Source organism: Scyliorhinus torazame, chromosome 7 (assembly GCF_047496885.1).
Source record: "Scyliorhinus torazame isolate Kashiwa2021f chromosome 7, sScyTor2.1, whole genome shotgun sequence".
Taxonomy (NCBI): domain Eukaryota; kingdom Metazoa; phylum Chordata; class Chondrichthyes; order Carcharhiniformes; family Scyliorhinidae; genus Scyliorhinus; species Scyliorhinus torazame.
This window is the reverse complement of record NC_092713.1, coordinates 318,240,534-318,262,156: the sequence shown is the minus strand read 5'-3', so window position 1 is coordinate 318,262,156 and position 21,623 is coordinate 318,240,534. Positions and strand designations below refer to the sequence as shown.

Genomic DNA, 21,623 nt, shown 5'->3' with positions numbered 1-21,623 from the left:
ACATCTCAGCAACTATCAACTCAAATACTCCCCCCAAAGAATGCAGTACTCTATAAGTAACCCTTAATCTTTCTGAGCAACATCCATATGTTAAACCCATTTCAAAGAAAATCAGCAGGTTTAAATTCTCTACAGAAACAGATGCTACTTTGAAATCCTCAAATGAGCTGAAGCCATTTTGTAGCTTGCAGGGAGAGAGATCATCATACAGCTGCTTGCTTTATCTACAGCTATCCAACTCTGAAAACTTAACTAAACACACACTGTAGCTGCCTGCTCAAAAACGAAAATGAAAGTCAGACAGTCCAGCTCCACCCACACTCTGACATCACTGCAGTTATTTGATAAACACCCATTACTTAAAAGTACATCCACTGCAGCTATTTGATAAACACCCATTTCTTAAAGGTACTCTCACATGACTCTGGGCTAGAGCGAGGTTAATTACAGCCCCCCTTGACCTGGAGTCCCAACACAATTGAATTGACCAATAATTCTTAGCATAATACATGGAGTCCTTGGCCCTTACCCGCCCAATAATTACAGTCACTAGGTTTGTAAATTTAAACACAATTAAGTTTATGAATAACAATAACTATTATTAAATATGCAGCAAATACAACAGGTTAACCATTATTAAATTCCTACCCTCCACTTAAACCCATCTCACCCTCTACATACACACACACAGCAAACACAAACACGGAGGGGAGAAGAGGAGGTAAAATAATAAGTAAAATATACAAGTTTTTGGTCCAGATGATTTTTTAAAACACACTTCACTTCAAACCAGACTTTCAGTTCGAGATTGTTGCTTTCTAGCCTGTAATAGTTTCCCCTGTAGATACATTCAGGTCTCTGCAGTTTCAGAAACACTGCAGCTTTTTTGGAGAAAAACAAGGGTGAGCGATAGAGAGAAAGGAAATCCTTGTCTCTCAGCATCCAGGCCTCCAACTCTGCTTTCCTTGGTCTCTGGAATCTCCACTCAGGCAGCATCCAATCACCATCTGTTACCTGGCAGAATACGGCCTTTGTCCAATGCATTGGCCACCAGAAAATTAATCGAACCGAGTCCCACCTAATTTCTCGGCTGTCACAGAGTCTGGGTTTTGCTGCTCAGAAACCAGCACCATATACGATGTAGCATTTTGCATCTCTCTGCCGCTGGACAAAGACACATGTCCATTAAACATCCATGGATCAAAATGATAACAGCAAAAAAATAATGTCAGGGCAAAGAAGGGAATCAGCAGGAAGGGTCCTTACACACTGCTTTATTGCACAGTCCTTACACACTGCTTTATTGCACAGTCCTTACACACTGCTTTATTGCACAGTCCTTACACACTGCTTTATTGCACAGTCCTTACACACTGCTTTATTGCACAGTACTACATTAGGACAGCTTTGTCCCGAGTCTGTCCCATTACATACTGCTCCAAGAAATGGTGTGAAAAACATTCTGCAAACTCATCTTCTAGAATATTTACCAGGATGCTGCCTGGATTGCAGGATAGGTCTTATGAGGAAAGGTTGAGGGAGCTAGGGCTTTTCTCTTCGGAGCGGAGGAGGATGAGAGGCGACTTAATAGGGGTTTATAAGATGATTAGGGGGATAGATAGAGTGGACGTTCAGAGACTATTTCCTCGAGTGGATGTAGCTGTTACAAGGGGGCATAACTATAAGGTTCGGGGTGGGAGATAGAGGAGGGATGTCCGAGGTAGGTTCTTTACTCAGAGAGTGGTTAGGGTGTGGAATGGACTGCCTGCTGTGATAGTGGAGTCGGACACTTTAGGAACTTTCAAGCAGTTATTGGATAGGCACATGGAGCACATCAGAATGACAGGGAGTGGGATAGCTTGATCTTGGTTTCGGACAATGCTCGGCACAACATCGAGGGCCGAAGGGCCTGTTCTGTGCTGCACTGTTCTATGTTCTATGTTCTAATATTCTCATCAATTTTATTGTCCCAGTCTATATGGAGATTAAAGTCCCCCACAATTTGCTAAAGGCGCCAACGATTTCTTGTTTTATACTCTGTCCAATGGTATAACTGCCGTTCGAGGGCCCATGAACCACTTCCACCAGTGCTTTCTGCTTCTTGGTGTTCCTCATTTCCACCCATCCTGATTCTACTTCATGATCTTCTGAGGCCCTATCCTCCCTCACTAATGTTCTTATGTCATCCTTTACAATAAGGGAAACCCTTCTATCTGCCTTTCCAGAATATTGTGTACCTTGGAATATTTATTTCCAAAGCTTGGTCACTTTGTAACCATGGGCTGTATTCTCTATCTCTCGCCGCCGGTTCCCAATGGGGGGAGAATCCAGCATTGGGGAGAAAATGAATTCAGCGTCGGATCTGTTTCCAATGCTCTGGCTCCCTGCTGGGATCCGGATCGAGGTTTGCGCCTCCTGCCACTGGGAGGATGAAAATGGATCAGTAAGACTTGTTTGCATCCTATTAATATTCTCAAGGCCCTCGTAATTCGCCAGTCCTCTGGGCCAGGGATCACGTGGGCAAGAATTGGTGCAGGTCCTGACAAGTGTGTATTTGATGGGGTGGACCTTGTGGTGGACCAAGGAGGTAACTCTTTAAGGGATTATCCCCAAAGTCCATCTGAGGGCTACCCTCTCCCTGACGATGCAAGACCTGCCCACCCCATCCCTACCAGACCCCCCCCACACCCACCCACCAAAGGTCCCCTATTAAAGAGACTCCCACAGACCCCCTAAATAAAGAGACCCCCCCCATTTTTTGTTTAGCTCTTTACCCCTCCCTGTCCCCCTCTGTATTTACCAAATCACTTTGTTCTTCTGTATCTTCAACTTGCTCTTTGGATCTCTACATCTCCCTTTAGTGCTGAGGTAAGCCTGTACTGTCGGAGAGTCAGTATTGAGGATGTGCTGCACTGTTAATGGGTCAGTGCTGAGGGAGTGCCGCACTGTCAGAGGGTCAGTACTGAGGGAGTGCCGCACTGTCAGAGGGTCAGTACTGAGGGAGTGCCGCACTGTCAGAGGGTCAGTACTGAGGGAGTGCCGCACTGTCAGAGGGTCAGTACTGAGGGAGCGCCGCACTGTCAGAGGGTCAGTACTGAGGGAGTGCCGCACTGTCAGAGGGTCAGTACTGAGGGAGTGCCGCACTGTCAGAGGGTCAGTACTGAGGAAGTGCTGCACTGTCAGAGAGTCAGTACTGAGGGAGTGCTGCACTGTTAGAGGGTCAGTACTGAGGGAGTGCTGCACTGTCAGAGGGTCAGTAGTGAGGGAGTGCTGCACTGTCAGAGGGTAAGTACTAAGGGAGCGCTGCACTGTCAGAGAGTCAGTACTGAGGGAGTGCTGCACTATCAGAGGGTCAGTACTGAGGGAGTGCTGCACTATCAGAGGGTCAGTACTGAGGGAGTGCCGCACTGCCAGAGAGTCAGTACTGAGGATGTGCTGCACTGTTAATGGGTCAGTACTGAGGAAGTGCTGCACTGTCAGAGAGTCAGTACTGAGGGAGTGCCGCACTGTCAGAGGGTCAGTACTGAGGGAGTGCCGCACTGTCAGAGGGTCAGTACTGAGGAAGTGCTGCACTGTCAGAGAGTCAGTACTGAGGGAGTGCTGCACTGTTAGAGGGTCAGTACTGAGGGAGTGCTGCACTGTCAGAGGGTCAGTAGTGAGGGAGTGCTGCACTGTCAGAGGGTAAGTACTAAGGGAGCGCTGCACTGTCAGAGAGTCAGTACTGAGGGAGTGCTGCACTATCAGAGGGTCAGTACTGAGGGAGTGCTGCACTATCAGAGGGTCAGTACTGAGGGAGTGCTGCACTGTTAGAGGGTCAGTATTGAAGGAGTGCTGCACTGTCAGAGAGTCAGTACTGAGGGAGTGCTGCACTGTTAGAGGGTCAGTACTGAGGGTGTGCTGCACTGTCAGAGGGTCAGTACTGAGGGAGTGCCGCACTGTCAGATGGTCAGTACTGAGGAAGTGCTGCACTGTCAGAGAGTCAGTACTGAGGGAGTGCTGCACTGTCAGAGGGTCAGTACTGAGGAAGTGCGGCACAGTCAGCGGGTCAGTACTGAGGGAGTACTGCACTGTCAGAGGGTCAGTACTGAGGGAGTGCCGCACTGTCAGAGGGTCAGTACTGAGGAAGTGCTGCACTGTCAGAGAGTCAGTACTGAGGGAGTGCTGCACTGTTAGAGGGTCAGTACTGAGGGAGTGCTGCACTGTCAGAGGGTCAGTACTGAGGGAGTGCCGCACTGCCAGAGAGTCAGTACTGAGGATGTGCTGCACTGTTAATGGGTCAGTACTGAGGAAGTGCTGCACTGTCAGAGAGTCAGTACTGAGGGAGTGCCGCACTGTCAGAGGGTCAGTACTGAGGGAGTGCCGCACTGTCAGAGGGTCAGTACTGAGGAAGTGCTGCACTGTCAGAGAGTCAGTACTGAGGGAGTGCTGCACTGTTTGAGGGTCAGTACTGAGGGAGTGCTGCACTGTCAGAGGGTCAGTAGTGAGGGAGTGCTGCACTGTCAGAGGGTAAGTACTAAGGGAGCGCTGCACTGTCAGAGAGTCAGTACTGAGGGAGTGCTGCACTATCAGAGGGTCAGTACTGAGGGAGTGCTGCACTATCAGAGGGTCAGTACTGTGGGAGTGCTGCACTGTTAGAGGGTCAGTATTGAAGGAGTGCTGCACTGTCAGAGAGTCAGTACTGAGGGAGTGCTGCACTGTTAGAGGGTCAGTACTGAGGGAGTGCTGCACTGTCAGAGGGTCAGTACTGAGGGAGTGCCGCACTGTCAGATGGTCAGTACTGAGGAAGTGCTGCACTGTCAGAGAGTCAGTACTGAGGGAGTGCTGCACTGTCAGAGGGTCAGTACTGAGGAAGTGCGGCACAGTCAGCGGGTCAGTACTGAGGGAGTACTGCACTGTCAGAGGGTCAGTACTGAGGGAGTGCCGCACTGTCAGAGGGTCAGTACTGAGGAAGTGCTGCACTGTCAGAGAGTCAGTACTGAGGGAGTGCTGCACTGTTAGAGGGTCAGTACTGAGGGAGTGCTGCACTGTCAGAGGGTCAGTAGTGAGGGAGTGCTGCACTGTCAGAGGGTAAGTACTAAGGGAGCGCTGCACTGTCAGAGAGTCAGTACTGAGGGAGTGCTGCACTATCAGAGGGTCAGTATTGAAGGAGTGCTGCACTGTCAGAGAGTCAGTACTGAGGGAGGGCCGCACTGTCAGAGGGTCAGTACTGAGGGAGTGCTGCACTGTCCGAGGGTCAGTACTGAGGGAGTGCTGCACTGTCAGAGGGTCAGTACTGAGGGAGGGCCGCACTGTCAGAGGGTCAGTACTGAGGGAGTGCTGCACTGTCCGAGGGTCAGTACTGAGGGAGTGCTGCACTGTCAGAGGGTCAGTACTGAGGGAGTGCTGCAGTGTTAGAGGGTCAGTACTGAGGGAGTGCTGCACTGTCAGAGGGTCAGTACTGAGGGAGGGCCGCACTGTCAGAGGGTCAGTACTGAGGGAGTGCTGCACTGTCCGAGGGTCAGTACTGAGGGAGTGCTGCACTGTCAGAGGGTCAGTACTGAGGGAGTGCTGCACTGTCAGAGGGTCAGTACTGAGGGAGTGCTGCAGTGTTAGAGGGTCAGTACTGAGGGAGTGCTGCACTGTCAGAGGGTCAGTACTGAGGGAGTGCCGCACTGTCAGAGGGTCAGTACTGAGGGAATGCTGCACTGTCAGAGGGTCAGTACTGAGGGAGTGCTGCACTGTCAGAGGGTCAGTACTGAGGGAGTGCTGCACTGCCATCTTTATGAGACATGAATCAGATAGATGTAATAGATTCCTTATACTTTGACGAGCTGGGAGTTCTCCATGATGTCCTGAACCATCAAGTCAATCATCTCTCAACCAACACCAACAAAATCAGGCAGATTAAGCGGTCGATAATTATCACATTGCTGTTTGAGGTGTTTTGTGTAATTTCATTGGGACATCTCTGTACATTACAAAGGTGACACTATTTAAATGTATTCTATTGGTTGTAAATTGTTTTGGCACTTGAGGCTCTGAAAGTTGCTAAATAAATGCAAGTTCCTTATTTATTTTCTTGATACCGAGTTGAAAAACGTCATTAATTTAGATATTGTCAATTAACTGTTCTGTATTCTTCGTGAATCCAAGGACAATACCACTCTCTGTTCTGGGCACAATCAGCCTTTAAAAAAATATCTTTCCTTTTTTTAAATTGAGCTTTCTCCTTTTTTTAATCCTTCTTGGATGTGGCATTTGTTATGAATCTGGGATAAAATGTAAAGTAAAGAATTGGGTACAAAAAAACTGATCGGAATTTAGCTTCACAGACTCTTGTAAGATGCTAATTAGCATATTGGCACAGTGACACAGATACTTTGTTCAGTAAAGTGGAGAATAGCAGTGGAGAGACCCAGATTATAGCCACGCTCAGTGGCAGAGCTGAGCTCTTGCAGAAGAATCAAGTTGTCAGGAAGAAAATAAAGCAGCAGAAGTCGGCCTGTGTCAAATCCCCAGAAATTCTGCTCGAAACTAGAAGAACCATTCCCAATGCAAGCTACAGGTCATGTGTGGTAATTATTTTCTGGATTTGGCTCTTAAATGTTAAACCTATAGGATGTTGTTTTGGGGAAGTTGCATTCTTGGAGTTTAGAAGAGTTTTTAGGTTTGGATTGGGGGTGGTAATTTTAACATGCTGCTTGTGTAACCATTATTGCGGTTATTGTAACTGTTGTGTTTTGCTGTTGGGTTTTACAGTTTAATACATTGTATTTGAATAATTTACAACAAGACTGACCCCTTTCCACAGCGAGCTGAACCACTTTTATTACTTTGTTTTGCAAATCACAAAGGGAAATAGTTAAGAACCAGCATTGCAACTTTCCCTTCTGGATGCCCCCACATTGAACATCAGCGAGTAACAAATTGTGTGTGTGTGTCTTTGTTAGGATATTAAAAGCACAATTCCGTGGTCATATTGGAATTTGTGACTTTAAGATATCAAGAGTGAGGGGAGCATTGAACCAGGTTGGTAATTCTGTGGTCTTGCAATAAAGTGACTGTAAAATGGCTCTGGCAATGGTTAAGATTTATTTGGAAATAGAGGATATAACCTTGGATGGTTTAAAAAGTGTAACTGAAGCTAGATTGAGGGAACTGGCAGATATTGTACAATTAAGATTGCCTGCAGGGATCAAGGAAACTGATATAATTTATAGTGCAGCCAAACATTTAAAATGACAAGGAATACCTGAGAGATCAGGTTCTCTGAAAGGTGAGGCAATTGAATGGGCAAAAATTCAATTACGAATGAAACAATTAGAAATAGAAATGGAAATGAAAAAAAGGCTTTAATCGGAGGCAAAGGGCAGGGAGAAAAAAAACTTGAAATGGAAGAGAAGGAGAGAGGAAGAAGACAGGAACTGAAAACGTTAGCAAAGCAAGGAAGAGAAAATGCGAGTGAAAGAATTTCAGCTTAAAAAGCTGGCAGTTAAAAACAAATCCCTGGAGGCAATTGAGGAACTTGGTGGGGAGATGTTTAGATTCACACAGGCACTTCCAAAATTTGATGAGAACGATGTGGAGGCATTTTTCAATTCATATTAAAAAATAAACAGCGAAGCAAATGAAATGGCCACAACGGATTTGGACATTGCGTTTTGTCATGAGTTTCCCCAGCAACAGCAGCAAAATGCATCCAAAAAAACATAATAGGAAATGAGGCGTCCAGCAACAAGCAGAAATCTGCCCAGAGACAACAGCAGACAGTATTGATATGTCTCTCCCCAGTAAGAAATGTAGAAGACAGTTTAGGTAAGAATCAAATGTGAATGGCTTATGAGGAGAGAAAAATTGTGGACGTTTGGGATGATCAATGAAGCACACACATGTTAATGTATAGGCAAGGACATTGTTAGGAGAAGACAGCCGAATACACAGAAGGCATAATCAAATAAGAACAAAGGTATAATTGGCTGGATGATCAGAAACCAGGCAAGCAGCTGACACCTATCAGCCTCCAAAGCAGACAAGCTGGTTTTCCAGCTGACAGCCTAGAGATCAAGTTTAAATGAAACAAGCCTCGAAGTCTCTGAGCCGAGGCAGTGCAGAAAACCTTCGCGAAGGCAGTTTTAAATATCTTTGCTGGACCAGGAAAAGAAGTTTCTCAAAGTTGACTATCTTCCCTGGATTCTGTGGTAATGTAAAGCTAGTTATTTAGTTTTGATGTTGTTTGGGGAACAGCGGAAGCCTTATGGAGTTCAGGTACTGTAGGTATATTTTGGAATAAGGAGTATGTTCCACATAAACTGTATGTGCGTTTAGTAATTTACATAAGCATAATTGTTTGAGAGTAGAGTAGTCGGGTTCATGGGTATTTGTCTTTTAATTAATAAATAGTCTGACATAATTGAAGGGGTGTAGGTTAGGTGGATCTTAGATTAGGATAAATGATCGGCAGAACATCGTGGGCTGAAGGGCCTGTACTGTGCTGTACTGTTCTATGTTCTATCTATCTATAATTGTTACACGATGACCGGGCTGTTTATTCTCACTGGGGTTTCATTTAACCCAAACCGGGAATCAAACCTGGGACCCTGGCGCTGTGAAGCAACAGGTTCAATTCCCGGCTTGGGTCACTGTCTGTGTGCAGATCTGCACATTCTCCCTGTGGTCTGCGTGGGTTTCCTCCGCGTGCCCCAGTTTCCTCCCACAAGTCCTGAACGACGTGCTGCTTGGTGAATTAGACATTCTGAATGCTCACTCTGTGTACTTGAATAGGCCCCGGAATGTGGTAACTAGGGGCTTTTCACTGTAACATCATTGGAGTGTTAATTTAAGCCTACTTGTGACCATAAAGATTATTATTTGTCTCGGCGATAACAATCTCAGACCATGCTCCACACTGGGTTGACCTGCAGGTTAATAAAGACAGTAACCAGCACCTGCACAGGAGGTTAGATGTGGGACATTTAGCTGACAAAGGGGTGTGCGAGCTGCTGAGGAAATGTATTTAGAACTACCTGCAGGTTAACAACACGGGGGAAATTTCAGCAGCAATGGTGTGGGAAGCAGTGAAGGCGGTGGTCAGAGGGGAGCTGATCTCGATACGGGCCCATAGGGAGAAGGTGGACAGGGCAGAATTGGACCGACTTGTTAAGGAGATGCTACAGATCGATAGGAGGTATGCGGTGACCCCAGAGGCAGGGCTTTTAAGGGAACGAAGGAGGCTACAGGTGGAGTTCATAGAACATAGAACATATGTTCTATATTTCGGCGGGAGCGGTGTGCAGGGGTCTGTCGGGAGGTGAGTATTGGTTTTAAAAACACTTACCTGGTCCCGTTTCTGTTCTTATTTTCTGTGTTATTTTTTTTTAATATAAGGCGGGAACCGGAAGTTCGACCTTCTGGGAAGGTTCCCCCCCGCCCCCCCCCCACCAATAAATTCTGGTGGAGAGGAAACCCAAGACACTACACGTGTAGTGTCTCCCACCCACCCTCCTCCTCTAACCTAATAATAAGACCCATTGGTGTGAGGTAAGGGCCATATTTACATTATTATTATTTTTTTTAATGTATTTATTAATCAGATCTTGGTTGGAAGTTAGAGGGATGGCAGGGAAGGGAGTGCAATGTTCCTCCTGCAGGATGTTTGAGGTGAGGGATGCCGTTAGTGTCCCTGCTGATTTCACCTGCAGGAAGTGCAGCCATCTCCAGCTCCTCCAAGACCGAGTTAGGGAACTGGAGCTGGAGTTGGATGAACTTCGGGTCATTCGGGAGGCAGAGGGGGTCATAGATAGCAGCTTCAGGGAATTAGTTACACCAAAGATTGGAGATAGATGGGTAACTGTAAGAGGGACTGGGAAGAAGCAGTCAGTGCAGGGACTCCCTGCGGTCGTTTCCCTGAGTAACAAGTATACCGCTTTGGATACTTGTGGGGGGGGGGGGACTTACCAGGGGTAAGCCATGGGGTACGGGCCTCTGGCACGGAGTCTGTCCCTGTTGCTCAGAAGGGAAGGGGGAGAGGAGCAGAGCATTAGTAATTGGGGACTCTATAGTCAGGGGCACAGATAGGAGATTTTGTGGGAGCGTGAGAAACTCATGTTTGGTATGTTGCCTCCCAGGTGCAAGGGTACGTGATGTCTCGGATCGTGTTTTCCCGGTCCTAAAAGGGGAGGGGGAGCAGCCCCAAGTCGTGGTCCACATTGGCACTCGCGACATAGGTAGGAAAGAGGACAAGGATGTCAGGCAGGCTTTCAGGGAGCTAGGATGGAAGCTCAGAGCGAGAACAAACAGAGTTGTTATCTCTGGGTTGTTGCCCGTGCCACGTGATAATGAGATGAGGAATAGGGAGAGAGAGCAATTAAACACGTGGCTACAGGAATGGTGCAGGCGGGACGGATTCAGATTTCTGGATAACTGGGGCTCTTTCTGGGGAAGGTGGGACCTCTACAGACAGGATGGTCTACATCTGAACCTGAGGAGCACAAATATCCTGGGGAGATTTGTTAGTGCTCTTTGGGGGGTTTTAAACTAATGCAGCAGGGGCATGGGAACCTGGATTGTAGTTTTAGGGTATGGGGGATTATCATAGAATTTACATGGAATTTACAATGCAGAAGGAGGCCATTCGGCCCATCGAGTCTGCACCGGCTCTTGGAAAGAGCACCCTACCCAAGGTCAACACCTCCACCCTATCCCCATAACCCAGTAACCCCAGCCAACACTAAGGGCAATTTTGGACACTAAGGGCAATTTATCACGGCCAATCCACCTAACCTGCACATCTTTGGACTGTGGGAGGTAACCGGAGCACCCGGAGGAAACCCACGCACACACGGAGAGGATGTGCAGACTCCGCACAGACAGTGACCCAAGTCGGAATCGAACCTGGGACCCTGGAGCTGTGAAGCAATTGTGCCAACCATCATGCTCCCGTGCTGCCCAAATTGAGAGTATAAAGGTCAGGAGCACAGATTTGACGTCGCAGGAGGGGGCCAGTGTTCAGGTAGGTGGTTTGAAGTGTTTCTACTTCAATGCCAGGAGTATACAAAATAAGGTAGGGGAACTGGCAGCATGGGTTGGTACCTGGGACTTCGATGTTGTGGCGATTTCGGAGACAGGGATAGAGAAGGGACAGGAATGGTTGTTGCAGGTTCCGGGGTTTAGGTGTTTTAGTAAGCTCAGAGAAGGAGGCAAAAAAGGGGGAGGTGTGGCGCTGCTAGTCAAGAACAGTATTACGGTGGCGGAGAGGATGCTAGATGGGGACTCTTTTTCCGAGGTAGTATGGGCTGAGGTTAGAAACAGGAAAGGAGAGGTCACCCTGTTGGGAGTTTTCTATAGGCCTCCAAATAGTTTGAGGGATGTAGAGGAAAGGATGGCGAAGATGATTCTGGATAAGAGCGAAAGTAACAGGGTAGTTATTATGGGAGACTTTAACTTTCCAAATATTGACTGGAAAATATATAGTTCGAGTACATTAGATGGGTAGTTTTTTGTACAATGTGTGCAGGAGGGTTTCCTGACACAATATGTTGACAGGCCAACAAGAGGCGAGGCCACATTGGATTTGGTTTTGGGTAATGAACCAGGCCAGGTGTTAGATTTGGAGGTAGGTGAGCACTTTGGGGACAGTGACCACAATTCGGTGACATTTACGTTAGTGATGGAAAGGGATAAGTATACCCCACAGGGCAAGAGTTATAGCTGGGGGAAGGGCAATTATGATGCCATTAGACATGACTTGGGAGGGGTAGGTTGGAGAAGTAGGCTGCAAGTGTTGGGCACATTGGATATGTGGAGCTTGTTCAAGGATCAGCTACTGCGTGTTCTTGATAAGTATGTACCGGTCAGGCAGGGAGGAAGGCGTCGAGCGAGGGAACCGTGGTTTACCAAAGAAGTGGAATCTCTTGTTAAGAGGAAGATGAGGTGTGAAGTTTCAGTTTGGGCGCTTGATAGTTACAAGGTAGCGAGGAAGGATCTAAAGAGAGAGCTAAGACGAGCAAGGAGGGGACATGAGAAGTATTTGGCAGGTAGGATCAAGAAAAACCCAAAAGCTTTCTATAGGTATGTCAGGAATAAAAGAATGACTAGGGTAAGAGTAGGGCCAGTCAAGGACAGGGATGGGAAGTTGTGTGTGGAGTCTGAAGAGATAGGCGAAATACTAAATGAATATTTTTCGTCAGTATTCACTCAGGAAAAAGAGAATGTTGTGGAGGAGAATGCTGAGACCCAGGCTATTAGAATAGATGGCATTGAGGTACGTAGGGAAGAGGTGTTGGCAATTCTGGACAGGCTGAAAATAGATAAGTCCCCGGGGCCCGATGGGATTTATCCTAGGATTCTCTGGGAAGCCAGGGAAGAGATTGCTGAGCCTTTGGCTTTGATTTTTATGTCATCATTGGCTACAGGAATAGTGCCAGAGGACAGCAAATGTGGTTCTTTTGTTCAAGAAGGGGAGTAGAGAAAACCCCGGCAACTATAGACCGGTGAGCCTCACGTCTGTTGTGGGTAAAGTCTTGGAGGGGATTATAAGAGACAAGATTTATAATCATCTAGATAGGAATAATATGATTAGGGATAGTCAGCATGGCTTTGTGAAGGTTAGGTCATGCCTCACAAACCTTATCGAGTTCTTTGAGAAGGTGACTGAACAGGGAGACGAGGGTAGAGCAGTTGATGTGGTGTATACGGATTTCAGTAAAGCGTTTGATAAGGTTCCCCACGGTAGGCTTTTGCAGAAAATACGGAGGCTGGGGATTGAGGGTGATTTAGAGATGTGGATAAGAAATTGGCTAGCTGAAAGAAGACAGAGGGTGGTGGTTGATGGGAAATGATCAGAATGGAGTTCAGTTACAAGTGGCGTACCACAAGGATCTGTTCTGGGGCCCTTGCTGTTTGTCATTTTTATAAATGACCTAGAGGAGGGCGCAGATGGGTGAGTGAGTAAATTTGCAGACGACACTAAAGTCGGTGGTGTTGTCGACAGTGCGGAATGATGTTGCAGGTTACAGAGGGACATAGATAAGCTGCAGAGCTGGGCTGAGAGGTGGCAAATGAAGTTTAATGTAGAGAAGTGTGAGGTGATTCACTTTGGAAGGAATAACAGGAATGCAGAATATTTGGCTCATGGTAAAATTCTTGGAAGTGTGGATGAGCAGAGGGACCTCGGTGTCCATGTACATAGATCCCTGAAAGCTGCCACCCAGGTTGATAGGGTTGTGAAGAAGGCCTATGGAGTATTGGCCTTTATTGGTACAGGGATTGAGTTCCGGAGTCATGAGGTCATGTTGCAGCTGTACAAAACTCTGGTACGGCCGCATTTGGAGTATTGCGTACAGTTCTGGTCACCTCATTATAGGAAGGACGTGGAAGCTTTGGAACGGGTGCAGAGGAGATTTACCAGGATGTTGCCTGGTATGGAGGGAAAATCTTATGAGGAAAGGCTGATGGACTTGAGGTTGTTTTCGTTAGAGAGAAGAAGGTTAAGAGGAGACTTAATAGAGGCATACAAAATGATCAGGGGGTTAGATAGGGTGGACAGTGAGAGCCTTCTCCCGCGGATGGAAATGGCTAGCATGAGGGGACATAGCCTTAAACTGAGCGGTAATAGATATAGGACAGAGGTCAGAGGTAGGTTCTTTATGCAAAGAGTGGTGAGGCCGTGGAATGCCCTACCTGCAACAGTAGTGAACTCGCCAACATTTAAAAGTTTATTGGATAAGCATATGGATGATAATGGCATAGTGTAGGTTAGATGGTTTTTGTTTTTTGACTTCCCATGTCGGTGCAACATCGTGGGCCGAAGGGCCTGTACTGCACTGTATCGTTCTATGTTCTATAGAACATTACAGCGCAGTACAGGCCCTTCGGCCCTCGATGTTGCGCCGACCTGTGAAACCACTGTAAAGCCCATCGACACTATTCCCTCCACAGGGAGGGTGGTGGAGCAGCTGAGAAAGGCGAAGGAGGCGATCTATGAGCACGGAGAGAAGGCCAGCAGAATGCTTGCACAGCAGCTTAGAAAGCGGGAGGCAGCCAGGGAGATAGGGAAAGTAAATGACAGAGATGGGAACCAGGTTGGAGATTCAGCAGGGGTGAATAAGGCATTTAGGGATTTTTACAGTAGGCTGTATAGGTCGGAACCCCCAATGGGGCCGGAGGAGATGAATTTCCCAAAGGTGGACGGGGAGCTGGTAGAAGGGCTAGGGGCTCTGATTGGGTTGGAAGAGATAGTGGAGGATCTGAAGGCCATGCAGTCGTCTACAGCCAAGGGGCCAGACAGGTACCCAGTGGAGTTCTACAAAAAGTTCTCTGGGATATTTAGATCATTGTTGATGAGGATGTTCAATGAGGCAAGGGAGAGAGGGGTGCTGCCTCCGACGATGTCACAGGCCACGATGTCGCTGATCCTGAAGTGGCACAAGAACCCGGAGCTGTGTGAGTCCGACAGGCCGATATCCTTGTTGAATGTTGACGCCAAACTGCTGGCCAAACGTTTCTCCTCCAGGACTGAGGATTGTGTTCCGGACGTTATTGGGGAGGACCAGACGGGATTTGTTAAGAGTAGGCAGTTGGTGGCCAATATAAGAAGGTTGTTAAACATGATCATGATGCCCCCGGAAGGTAGGGAGGTGGAGGTAATGGTTGCAATGGACGCAGAGAAGGCTTTTAATGAACTAGAATGGGAATATCTGTGGGAGGTACTGGGATGGTTCAGATTTGGGCGGGACTTTATTGACTGGGTCAGGTTGCTGTGTCAGGCTCCTGTGGCGAGCGTACGGATGAATAGGACAACACCGGACTACTTTAGACTGCACCGAGGGACGAGACAGGGATGCCCCCTCTCCCCACTGTTGTTCGGCACGGGAGCGTATGGAGGCGGCCTCATGTAAGGGCACCGGTCTGGGAGCGTTGGTAACTGCGCCTCTGCCGTTCCCGCCGGCGCGGTACTCCACCAGCCCCGTGATGGTAACAGCCCTGAGAGTCTGGGGGCAATGGAGGAGACACATGGGAACAGATGGATCATCGGTCTGGTCCCCAATCTATAATAATCACCGGTTTGCCCTGGGAAGTATGGATGGGGGGGCACCGGATATGGCAGAGAGCAGGGATTGAGAGGATGGGGGACATGTTTATAGAGGGGAGGTTTCCGATTATGAGGGCGCTGGAGGAGAAGTTTGGGTTGGTGAGGGGAAACAAATTTAGATACCTGCAGGTGCGGGACTTTCTACGCAGACAGGTGTCAACTTTCCCGCTCCTACCTCCATGGGGGATACAGGATAGGGTAGTTTCAAGAGTGTGGGTAGGAGAATGGAGCATCTCGGACATTTACAAGGAACTTATGGGGTCAGAGGAGATGCAGATCGAGAGGATGAAGCGCAAATGAGAGGAGGAGCTGGGAGGAGAGAAAGTGGACGGTCTATGGGCGGACGCGTTGAGTTGAGTAGAGATGCGTCCACAACATAAGAACATAAGAATTCGGAGCAGGAATAGGCCATCTGGCCCCTCGAGCCTGCTCCGCCATTCAATGAGATCATGGCTGATCTTTTGTGGACTCAGCTCCACTTTCCGGCCTGAACACCATAACCCTTAATCCCTTTATTCTTCAGAAAATATTATCTTTATCTTAAAAACATTTAATGAAGGAGCCTCAACTGCTTCACTGGGCAAGGAATTCCATAGATTCACAACCCTTTGGGCCCCTTATTTTGAGGCTATGCCCCCTAGTTCTACTTTCACCTGCCAGTGGAAACAACCTGCCCGCATCTATCCTATCTATTCCCTTCATAATTTTATATGTTTCTATAAGGCCCCCCCGCATCCTTCTAAATTCCAACGAGTACAGTTCCAGTCTATTCAACCTCTCCTCGTAATCCAACCCCTTCAGCTCTGGGATTAACCTAGTGAATCTCCTCTGCACACCCTCCAGCGCCAGTACGTCCTTTCTCAGGTAAGGAGACCAAAACTCCAGGTGTGGCCTCACTAATACCTTATACAATTGCAGCATAACCTCCCTCGTCTTAAACTGCATCCCTCTAGCAATGAAGGACAACATTCCATTTGCCTTCTTAATCACCTGTTGCACCTGTAAACCAACATTTCTGTGACTCATGCACTAGCACACCCAGGTCTCTCTGCACAGCAGTATGTTTTAATACTTTATCATTTAAATAATAACCCCTTTTGCTGTTATTCCTACCAAAACAGATAACCTCACATGTGTCAGGCTCAGCCTGTTACAATTCAAGGTCGTTCATCGGGCTCACATGACAGTGGCCCGGATGATCAGACTCATTGGGGTGCAAAATGTGCGGGAGGAACAGAGAACCATGTCCACATGTTCTGGGCATGTCTGAAGCTTAGGGGATTTTGCCAGGGGTTTGCAGATGTCATGTCCACGGTGTTAAAAACAAGGGTGGCACCGAGTCCAGAGGTGGCGATTTTCAGGGCGTCAGTAGTTCCGGGAATCCAGGAGGAGAAAGAGGCAGACGTTCTGGCCTTTGCTTCCCTGGTAGCCTGGAGACGGATACGATTAGCTTGTAGGGACTCAAAGCCCCTGAATTCGGAGACCTGGCTATCGGACATGGCTAGCTTTCTCTGTTTGGAGAAAATCAAGTTCGCCTTGAGAGGGTCAATGTTAGGGTTCGCCCAGAGGTGGCAACCATTCGTCGACTTCTTTGCGGAAAATTAATCGTCAGCAGAAGGGGGTGGAGCGGGGTGGGGGGTGGGGGGGGGGTTAGTTTAGTTTAGAGTAGGGCGTTAATAAAGGTGGAACCTGTAAGGAAGGGAGATGTTTTTTGCACTATGTTTATAGATTCATGTACGTTGTATATTTTCTTGTTGGTGTAATACCAAAAATACCTCAATAAAATGTTTATTAAAAAAAAAGATTATTATTTGTCACCTCACACCAAAACTAAACTAAACTAAACAGCCCATGAACCAGTGTCCCAAGTAGCGATACCCTTGGAGATAACATCAGCTTGCTTTATGACAGTTTAGAGTAAACTGATAGTTAGGGATAGTGAAGTCTATGTATCTTTGTCAAAGGAAACATCTGGTGAGTTTGATACAGTGAAGAAAGTTATACTAAGTGCTTAGAAGTCCGTACCAGAGGCTTGTAGACAAAAGTATCAAAATGCAAGAAAACTATCTGGACAGATTTATATTGAACTCAAAAGAGTTAAACAGAGTAATTTTGATGAATGGATAAGAGCATTAAAGATAGAACAAATTTATGAGGCTCTTTCGAGGAGTAAATTACCTTTGATGATAAGGGTGTGAATTCTCTGCCTCCCCAGCCGTGTGTGTCTTGGTGCCGCGACGTCACTTTGAGCAGGATCCTCCGATCCCGCCGCTGGCCAATGGGATTTCCCATTGCAGGCACCCCACACCGCTGGGAAACCCGAGGGTGGGGGTGCACCGCCAGCAGAACGGAGAACACCGTTGGCGGAGAATTCATCCCAAAGACTCATGTGGAGGAAGAAAGTGTTAAACCTGCCAGGCAGGCTGCAGGGATTGCTGATGACTATGAATTAGTTCACAGATACAAACCTTTTTTGAAAGCCTTTCAGGTCTGAGGGGGATAGAAAATGGGAAGGTGAGAAAAAGGGGAGTCAGATAAGATAAGAAACAGCTGAAAGTTCCATCGATTTCGGAATTAAAAAAGGTGGTACAAGGGATATGAGGAGGTTAGGTGCGTTTCTTGTCATAAACTGGGCCACACAAAGTTAGTATGCTGGAGATCAGGAGGCAAACCAGTTGGAAATGTAGTATTGAAGAAAGAAAGTACTAAGTTAGAGACTGTGGAACAAGAAAAACCAGCAAGTGTCGTGCACAGAGAGGAACAAGCAATAGGACTGGATGGAGGTGTGAAAATGTGTGTACAGATTGATCAGGGGTAGAGTGAGCAGCAGGTAACTGATGTGTTAAAGGAAAAGCCTTTCAATAGTTAGGAAATGGAGTGGGTAGAGATATCAAAATGGTAAGAGATACTGGAACAAGTACTGGAACAATGTAGTGGGTGATGAGAGGATTTTGAAGGAAGGATTTCCAGTCTGTCGATTCATGGGGAGGTTCAGAGAATTCCTCTGTCTAAAGTAAACTTGAACGGCGGGATTCTCCCGGATCAGCGAGGTGGCCCGACGACGGCGTAAAAAACGGCGCGAACCACTCCGGCGTTGGGCCGACCGGAAGTTGTGGAATTCTCCGCACTTTAGGGGGCTAGGCCGGTGGCAGAGGGGTTGGCGCCGTGCTAGCTGGCATCGAAGGGACTGCGTGAGTTAACACATGCGCAGACCGGCCGCGTATTCTGGGGCATGCGCAGGGGGATGTCATCTCCGCGCCGGCCATGGCGGAGCCCGACAGGGGCTGGCGCAGAAGGAAGAAGTTCTCCCGCGGCACAGGCCCGCCTGCAGATCGGTGGGCCCCGATAGCGGGCCAGGCCAGCGTGGGGACCCCCCCCCCGGGGCCGGATCCCCCCGCGCGCCCCCGAGGACCGACCCAGCCAGCCTACCAGCCAGGTCAGGCCGTGTGGGACCATGTCCAATCCACGCCGGCGGGACTGGACAGAAACCGACGGCCGCTCGGCCCATCGGGGCCCGGAGAGTTGCTGGGGGGGGGGGCTGCTGCCAACGGCCCCCGACCGGCGTGGCGTGAACCCCACGCCCGCTCGAACACCAGCGCCGGAGAATACGGCAGCTGGTATCAGAGCAGTGGGGCGGGATTCACGCCGCCCCACCCCGGGGATTCTCCGACCCGGCGGGGAGTCAGACAATCCTGCCCGAGTAGTTTAAAGACAGGGGGCGAAATTCTCCGACCCCCCGCCGGGTCGGAGAATCGCCGGGGGCTGGCGTGAAATCCCGCCCCCGCCGGTTGCCGAAGTCTCCGGCACCGGATATTCGGCGGGGGCGGGAATCAAGCCGCGCCGGTTGGCAGGCCACCCCCGCTCGATTCTCCGGCCCGTATGGGCCGAAGTCCCGCCGCTAAAATGCCTGTCCCGCCGGCGTAAATTACCGGCGGGACAAGGTGGCGCGGGCAGGTTCCGGGGTCCTGGGGGGGGCGCGGGGCGATCTGGCCCCGGGGGGTGCCCCCACGGTGGCCTGGCCCGCGATCGGGGCCCACAGATCCGAGGGCGGGCCTGTGCCGTGGGGGCACTCTTTCCCTTCCGCCTCCGCCACGGTCTCCACCATGGTGGAGCCAGAAGAGAGTCCCTCCACTGCGCATGCGTGAGAAGCTGTCAGCGGCCGCTGACGCTCCCGCGCATGTGCCGCCCGGATATGTCATTTCCGCGCCAGCTGGCGGGGCACCAAAGGCCTTTTCCGCCAGCTGGCGGGGCGGAAATTCGTCCGGCGCCGACCTAGCCCCTTAAGGTTGGGGCTTGGCCCCCAAAGATGCGGAGCATTCCGCACCTTTGGGGCGGCGCGATGCCCGTCTGATTTGCGCCATTTTGGGTGCCAGTCGGCAGACATCGCGCCGTTTCTGGAGAATTTCGCCCAGGGCAAGTAGTTGCAGAAGTGGTCGAGACATTGCCTATTGGAGAGGTTCAATTTATCTGTGGGAATTATGTAACTAGGTCACATGTGATAGTGATGCCTTTTGCTGTTGAACAGCCTGTTGCAAGTCAACCTACGGAAGAACTACCATGTGACCATCCTGGACTGTTTCATGTGTGGTAACAACATCACAGACACATGCGATGAAACAGGACGAGGAGAATTCCAGAACACAGGATAAGTGTAGTGAGATAGAATTAGCTGACACTGGCCGGAATTCTCTGGCCGTTCCGTGGTGCTGGGATTCTCTGCTCCTGCCAGCAGTGTACCCCCACCTGTGGGTTTCCCGGCAGTGTGGGGTGGCTTCAATGGGGAGTCCTATTGGCAGCGGCAGGAGTAGAGAATTCCGCCACCTCCCGCCGCCGGGAAGGATGCTACTGGGAGGCCGGAGAATCCCACACATTATCCTTAGTGAGATTGGCGAAGTGGAAAGGTGAAGTGTTAAGTGGGGCAGCACAGAGCTTAGCACTACTTCCTCATGGTTGAATTGCCACCTTGGGTCACTGTCTGTGCGGAGTTTACACTTTCTCCCCGTGTCTGCGTGGGTTTCCTCCGGGTGCTCCGGTTTCCTCCCACAGTCTCGGGATGTGCCGGTTAGGTGGATCGGCCATGATAAATTGCCCCTTAGTGTCCAAAAAGTGTTTGTTGGTCATGGGGATAGGGTGGGTCGTGAGCCTAGGTTGGGTGTTTCTTGAGAGGGTCGGTGCAGACTCGATGGGCCAAATGTCCTCCTTCTGCACTGCAGTGATTCTATGATAAGTAACTGATGTGTTTAATTCAAAGAAATTGAAAGATAATGGAAAATATTTTGAGCGAGAAGATGTGGATAAATAAGAGGTATTGATAGTAATGAAGCAGAGATAAAATTTGTCCAACGGCATCTTCAGAACTGGAAGCTCAATGCATTCCTTAATACTGTGACATGAAGGATAATATTTCAATGAGAAAATTGAGGCTTTCTTATGTTGCAACAAGTGAAAAATGGGCAGACATTCATCAGGGTGTACTGCCGTCAGATTATGTGAAAGTGGTTCCGAGAATAGTTCATTTAACTCCATTAGGGGGACATTTGGGAAGATGGAAACCTCAAGCAAAGACACAGAGAGAGTTTTATGGACCTAGGCTACACAGAGATGTCGTTAAGTTTTGTCAAACATGCCAGAATGTCAAGTATTAGGGAAACAGAAAGGTGTAATAAAACAGGTGCCTTCAATTCCTGTCCCAGCTTTTGAAGAAATGTTCACAAGCATTTTAATAGACTGTGTAAGACCACTTCCTAAAACAAGGAATGGAAATCTGTACTTTGTCATGATTATGGATGTGTCCACCAAATTTCCTGAAGCCATATCATAAATAAACATTACATCAAAGAGGGTTGTAGAAGAATTAACCAAATTCTTCATTAATATCTACCAAACGAAAAACGATCGGATCAAGGGTTGAAGTTTAAGTCAGGTTTATTTAATGAAAGCATGAATTGCCTGGAGATAAAACAAAGTAACTCATCAGCACATCACCCAGAGCCACAAGGAGCATGATTGATAGATTCTTGATTTACAAGAGGATCAGGGGTTATGGGGTGAAGGCAGGAGAATGGGGATGAGAAACATATCAGACATGATTGAATGGCGGAGCAGACATGATGGGCCGAATGGCCTAATTTCTACTCGTATAGTTTATGGTCTTATTAGACAGATAATAATAATCTTTTTTATCATAAGTAGGCTTACATTAACATTGCAATGAAGTCACTATGAAAAGTCCCTAGTCGCAAAAAGCACGTCTTTCGGAACTTGAGGGAGGAAACCGGAGCACTCGGAGGAAACCCACGCAGATACGGGGAGAACGTGCAGACTCCGCACAGACAGTGACCCAAGCCGGGAATCGAACCTGGGACCCTGGAGCTGTGAAGCCGCAGTGCTAACCCCTGTGCTACCGTGCTGCCCGTGGCATCAAACTTTTAAAATTATGATGAAAGCGCATGATCAGACTTACCCACAAAGAATTGGGACAAAGGAAATCCATTTCTATTATTTGGATGCAACACATCACTCGATGAAAATTAACCCTTTTGAATATGATCGTGGA

The 21,623-nt window shown here is 48.5% G+C and overlaps 1 long non-coding RNA gene across 1 annotated transcript in view; it reads left to right on the top strand.

Annotated features, from left to right (window-relative positions):
- The first annotated feature begins 6,484 nt into the window (after positions 1–6,484).
- Positions 6,485–21,623, top strand: part of LOC140427510 (uncharacterized) — a 46,574-nt gene continuing 31,435 nt past the window's right edge. The window contains exon 1 of the long non-coding RNA XR_011948535.1: positions 6,485–6,544. This is a non-coding gene — a long non-coding RNA (uncharacterized lncRNA). The remainder of the gene's footprint in view (positions 6,545–21,623) is intronic.